Source organism: Symphalangus syndactylus, chromosome 13 (genome assembly GCF_028878055.3).
Source record: "Symphalangus syndactylus isolate Jambi chromosome 13, NHGRI_mSymSyn1-v2.1_pri, whole genome shotgun sequence".
In the NCBI taxonomy this organism is placed as follows: domain Eukaryota; kingdom Metazoa; phylum Chordata; class Mammalia; order Primates; family Hylobatidae; genus Symphalangus; species Symphalangus syndactylus.
This window is the reverse complement of record NC_072435.2, coordinates 99,681,557-99,688,460: the sequence shown is the minus strand read 5'-3', so window position 1 is coordinate 99,688,460 and position 6,904 is coordinate 99,681,557.

Genomic DNA, 6,904 nt, shown 5'->3' with positions numbered 1-6,904 from the left:
AACCTCCTTCCTGCCTCGTGGCTGTTCTTGACACAGCTTAGAGCGATTCTACAAAAAATGTAATAAAAAAATTTTAAAAAGGGAAAAACAACCCGTCACTGCCTTTAAAACAGCAAGATAATAGTTCTTTGATAATTTGAGAGGCGCTTTGATGACCCTCATCCAAGTCTATGACACTTTCCTATGGTTTTCTGTATTCTATGTCTGGATGGAGCTGTTAAGATGAACAAATTGGTGAATATTTGGGGAAAGCAACACAAATCTTAAAACTCATTAACCGCAAAGTGTGAAAAAACAAGGAGGGGGAAAAAAGGGACTTACCAGGTAGGGTCATTGTCGTGAAAAGTCTGTAAATGCTTCTAACTCTTCCCCTTCTTAAAATCATAACAGTTGTACAGAATTTTAAAAAGGAAAAGCTTAAAATACCTATATAATAGAAGAAAAATAGAGAAAAGCAAAATAAATAAATAGATAAAAATGGAAAAAAAAAAAAAAAAGATGTGAGTCGACAAGTCCAGCCCATACCCCAGGGGAGGACAATACACAAAGGTGTGAATACTAGGAGGTGTAGAGCCATCAGGCCATTTTAGTTTGCTTACCACATAGTTTTCCCCAACTGTTTCTATTGTTAACAGCGTTGTTATGAATATCTTATTACATATTACCTGTATTACAAATGATTTCCTGTGATAGATTTTTTTGACTAGGTGTGTAAGAACACTGATAGGGTTTGGCTGTGTCCCCACCCAAATCTCATCTTGAAGTGTAGCTCCCATAATTCCCATGTGTCATGGGAGGGACCCAGTGGGAGGTCGTTGAATCATAGGGGTGGGGCTTTCCTGTGTTGTTCTCATGATAGTGAATAAGTCTCACGAGATCTGATGGTTTTTTAAAGGGGAGTTCCCCTGCACGTGCTCTCTCACCTGCCGCCAAGTAAGACAAGACTTTGCTCATTTGCCTTGTGCCACGATTGTGAGGCCTCCCCAGCCATGTGGAACTGTAAGTCCATTAAACCTCTTTCCTTTATAAATTACCCAGTCTTGGGTATGTCTTTATCAGCAGCATGAGAACAGACTAATAAAAATGCCTTAAAAGCTGCCAAAGCACACACTGCTTTCTAGAAAGCTCTCCCATTATCAGCATATAAGAGCACCCATCTCAGGCTGGATGAAGTGGCTCATGCCTGTAATCCCAGAACTCTGGGAAGCTGAGACAGGAGGATTGCTTAAGTCCAGGAGTTCAAGACCAGCCTGGGCAACATGGCAAAACCTCATGTCTACAAAAAAAAAAAAAGAACATCCATCTTATCACATCTTCGTCTTCATCTTTGCTGTAAAATTATTTGCTTATGTGTTAGGTTTCCCCCTGTTTTAATTTGTCTTTGAGGTGAACCTTTTTCCCTGCCCACATGTTCATGAGCCATTTGTATTTTTTCTTTTATGAGTTTTCTATTTTATGTCCTTTGCTCATTTTTCTATTGGGAATTTAGTGTTTTGCTTAGAATTTAGTGTTTTGCTTATCAATTTGTGTGTGCTTCACATATAAAAAGATATGAATACATATGAAAAGGTAGGATCCTTTTGGTAAAAGCTTTATTGAAATATAATTTATATACCATACAATTTTCAAATTTAAAGTGTACAATTTACTGTTTTTTAGTATACTCACAGATTTATGCAACTATCCTGACAATTTTTTAAAAATTTTCTTATTATTTTTTGAGATAGAGCCTCATTCTGTTGCCCAGGCTGGAGTACAGTGGTGCAATCTTGGCTCACTACAACCTCCGCCTCCCAGGCTCAAGCAATTCTCCTGACTTAGCCTCCTAAGTAGCTGGGGTTATAGGCACCTGCCACCACACCTGGCTAATCTGTGTATTTTTAGTAGAGATCAGATTTCACCATGTTGGCCAGGCTGGTCTTGAACTCCTGACCTCAAGTGATCTGCCTATGTCAGCCTCCCAAAATGTTGGCATTACAGGTGTGAGCCATTGTGCCCGCCCCTCACAATTTTAGAACATATTCGTCACCTCAAAGAGAAACTCTATACCTTTTAGCTATCACGCCTCCGGCTCCCCCATCTCCTCCCTTAGCCCCCACCAAAGAATAATCTGCCTTCTCTCTCTATGGATTTGACTATTCTAGATATTTAATATAAATGAAATCATATAATCTGTGGTCTTTTGTGTCTGACTCCTTTTACTTAGATAATGATTTCGAGGTTAATCCATGTTGTAGCATATATTAGAGCTTCATTTGTTTATATGGCCAAATGATATTCCATTGCATTGATATATCATATTTGTTTATCTGTTCATTTGTTGATGGACATTTGGATTGTTTCCACTTTTTGGCTATAAGAAGAAAGCTGTAGCCAGGAGTGGTGGCTCACACCTGTAATCCCAGCACTTTGGGAGGCCTAGGTGGGTGGATCACCTGAGGTCAGGAGTTCAAGACTAGCCTGACCAACATGGTGAAACCCTGTCTCTACTAAAAATACAAAAATTAGCTGGGCATGGTGGTGCATGCCTGTAATCCCAGCTACTTGGGAGGCTGAGGCAGGTGAATCACTTGACCCTGGGAGGTGGAGGTTGCAGTGAGCTGAGACTGTGCCATTGCACTCCAGCCTAGGCAACAAGAGTGAAACTCTGTCTTGAAATAAATAAATAAATATAAATAAAAGAAGAAAGCTGCCATAAATGTACACGTTTTTGTATGGATATATATTTTCATTTCTCTTGGGCATATACCTAGGAGTGGAATTGCTGGGTCAAATGGTAACTTTTATGTTTAGCTATTTGAGGAACTACCAGACTGTTTTCCACAGTGGCTGTACCACTTTACATTCCCACTAGCAGTGTGTGAAGGTTCTAGTTTCACCATATCCTTGACAACACTTGTTATGATTGATCTTTCTGATTCTGGCCATCCAGGTGGGTATGCAGTGATATCTCACTATGGTTTGATTTGAATTTCCCTTATGACTAATGATGTTGAACATCTTGGCATATGCTTGTTGGCCATCTGTGTATCTTCTTTAGAGAAAAGTCTATGAGGACCCTTTGAATAGTTGTTTTTTTTTATAAGAGGGACTGTGGCCAGGTTTGAGGCTTGGTTTCCAGCTGTGTGACTTCTTGGTTTCTTAAACTATGAGCTTGTTTTCATGTCTTTTGAGTTGGGTAAATAACACCTATTTCATAAGGTCATTGTGTGGCTGAAATGAGAAAACATGCAGGTAGCATTTAGCAGAGTTCCAGATATGTAGTAACTATATAAGAGATGAGAGCTGTTTTCATGATTTTCTAAAAGGTAATAACACAATAAGAACTATGTTTTCTATGACCTGGCATTCATATGTAGGATTTAAAAAAACAAGTTTTCGGGAAGATTAATATGGCCATGTTATATTAAATGGACAGAGACACCAGTTTGGAAGTGACCCAAGAGTTTCAGCAAAAAAATAAAGGAAATGAGAAAAGAATATTCTCTGCCCTTCTTTCCTATCAGAGACAAGGATTTCCTCCTGTCCTCAGCCTCAGCAGCTCTAGAAATGAGAGTGATCTTGCTGCTTTTTCAAGCTGATCAAGGATTTTTTAGTCATCTTTGTATATTAACTTACCTAATACCTGGGGAAATAGTGATGAATATGTTTTGGATTTTTTGATTAACACATCATAATGTGAGGAATTTTAAATGTGTTCATTAACTGTGTTTCTGTGGAGGAAGATGGCACGTAAGGCTTTGGTAATCTCAGGGTCATTTATATTATCAATTAAAACAATTTTATACCATACCTGCGCATGCATTCATTTAGTACATACTTATGAAGCCCCTACTATGTGCCAGGCACTGTTTTAGGCTCTGAGAATACAATGGTGAACACAAGGTCTTTGCACTAAAGGAGTTTATATTCTAAAAAGGTTAAACATTCAAAGTCCATTCATTCAACAAATATTGAGTACCAACTGAATGCTGGACACTATTTTAGATGCGTGCGATGCATTGGTAAACAAAACAAGCAAAATTCCTTGTCCTCATAGGGCTTACATTTTAGTGGGAAGAGACAGACAATAAATCATAAACATAACAAATAAGGAAACGACATAATATGTTAGAGGGTTATAGCTGAGTGCGGGTAGGAAGTTGGAATTGCAATTTTTAGATAAGTGATCAGGGCTGGCCCCATTAAGACATGGAAGGAGGTGAGGGGGTGAGCTATGTGGCTATCTGAGGGAGAATGTACTAGGCAGATGGAACAGCCAGTGCAGAGCCCCTGAGGCAGGAGCATTCCTGGCAGAAATAAGGACTGCAAGGAATGCAATTAGCAAAGGAAATGGTAGGAGGAGATGAGGGTAGAGGGGGACCGGAAAGGGAATAAATCAAAGATCCCATAGGGTGTTGTCCAGTGAAGAGGCCTCCATTCACATCTGCAACAATTAAGTGCTGAATATATTTCTTGCTAAGCAAAGGACAGCAGTACTTGTAAGACAGAGTGTCTCTGAACAAAGGAATCCGTGAATCTTATACAGTGTTTTGGGAAGCATGGGGTTCGGAGGTTGAGGAACTCTTAGAAGCTGGACTGTTTAGAGATGAGTTGACCTTTAGATGTGGAAGAAGGATTACTAGAGTGTGGCTGTTGCTGATTGGCTAATTTTCAGAAGCAAGTCACTGATCAGGAGATTGTTATTGATTGATTAAAACAGATTCTGGTTGTTTCTTGTCACTATGACCAAAGAACAATCAGTATCTTTTTGTTGTTCAACTTGGAATGAAGGAACTTGCCACTCTGTCTTGCAAGGCCACTGGAAAGTCTTTGTCTTTTACTTTGAGGGAAATGAGGAGTTAATAGGGGATTTTTGAGCAGTGGAGTGACAGGATTTGACTTATGTTTTCAGAGGATCTGAAATCGGCTGCTGTGTATCAGAGTGGAAGAGGGGAGACAAGTCACTGCAGTCACCCTGATGAGAGATGTATTAGGTTGTTGTTGCATTCCTGTAAAGAAATACCTGAGACTAGGTAATTTATAAAAAAAAGAGGTTTAATTGGCTCACAGTTCTCCAGGCTGTATATGAACCATAAGGCTGGCATCTGCTTCTGGGGGGCCTCAGGAAGCTTCCAATCACGGTGAACGGCAGAGTGGGAGCAGGCACTTCACAAGCCGAAATTAGGAGCAAGAGGGAGAGGGGGAGATGTCACACACTTTTAAACCACCACATCCCAAGAGAACTCACTCACTATCTCGAGGACAGCATCCAGGGGATGATACTCAATCATTCATGAGAAAGCTACCCCATGACCCAATTATCTCTCACCAGGCCACACCTCCAACACCGGGGATTACATTTCAACATGAGATTTGGCTAGAACATCCAAATCCTTTCAGGAGATGTGACTCGAACCATGGTGGTAGTAGTGTGGGCAATGAGAAATGTTTTCTCCCCTTTTTTTTTTTTTTTTTTTTTTTTGAGATGGAGTCTTGCTCTGTCACTCAGGCTGGAGTGTAGTGACGCAATCTCAGCTCACTGCAGCCTCCACTTCCCCGGTTCAAGTGATTCTCCCACCTCAGCCTCCTGAGTAGCTGGGACTACCAGCATGCACCACCATGCCCAGATAATTTTTGTATTTTTTGTAGAGACGGGGTTTCACCATGATGGACAGACTGGTTTCAAACTCCTGAGCTCAAGCAGTCCACTCTCCTCAGCCTCCCAAAATGCTTGGATTACAGGCATAAGCCACTGAGCCTGGCCTGTTTCCATTTTAGATATATGTACTTACAGCCAACAAATAAACAAGATAATCCAGTTAGGCTAAGGGTATTGGAGTAAATATAATCATATTTACTTTTACACAGAATAATATAGCTGGATGACAGAATAGAGAGTAACTGGGTGGGGCTACTTTAGAAGAAGGGATCAAGGAAGTCCCTTGTTGAAGGGACAAGACCTCAGTGATGAAAAGGAGCCAGTGAGGATCTTAAGGCTGGTGCGTGTGTGAGGAGCAATGCATAGGCCAGTGGGTCTAGATGGTGATGAGGTCAGGGTTGAGGAAGAGCCACAAGCGGGGTGGGAGAGGGAAGCTGAAGCCAGATCCTTCTAGGCTTCAGTGCATAGAATGGATTGAGAAGAGCGGAGCAAGAGAAGAATCAGAAAGGTGGAAGTGGAGACAATATTCTACTAGACACTGTCCTCATGGGAATTTTACGAGGCCTCATTGAAGTGATGAAGTAAAATCTAACTGTGAAGTCTTCATGGGGCCAGGGATTCTGTTTCATTGTTTGCTGAATTATGATGCCTAGATAAATAGCGATATAAACTAACTGGCAGCTGTGGTGTACAGACTCGAAATAAAGACAGTCAATTAACTGTCTCTGACTTTTAATGCAAAGACTAGGTTAGCTGCAGTATTTTTTCCAAGACTAAATTATGATCTTGGCCTCCCTTTTTCACCAAGTCATCAGAAAAATGGTTAACATTTATTGGGGGCTTCCTGAAATAGACACAGAAGGCACAGAGAACAGAGGTTGGTTGTCAAGGCAGGATGACCTAGGATCCAACTGCAGAGGGGATGTGGACCGGGTTCCATTTCTCCTAGAGTTCTGGCTCCCCAGGGTAAGGAGAGTGATTCATTCACCTTTGTAGCCCTTGGGCTCCTAATACAATGCCTGCAGAATGTAGGAGCTGATACTACCTTTTAGTGGAATTTGAATTAAGCATGTAGTTTAGATCCACAGTACTGAAATGATAAACTATTAACTCAGAAAAGTAGTCATCTTCACATCTTTTGGTTCACCATCCAGAATTGGGAGAAAGATTAGTCATCCTTCTCCCAATTCTATTACTTGTGTTTTTATATTTCTTGCCTTTGAACCTTTGAACACATCATTTCACTCCTAAATCTCCACTTTA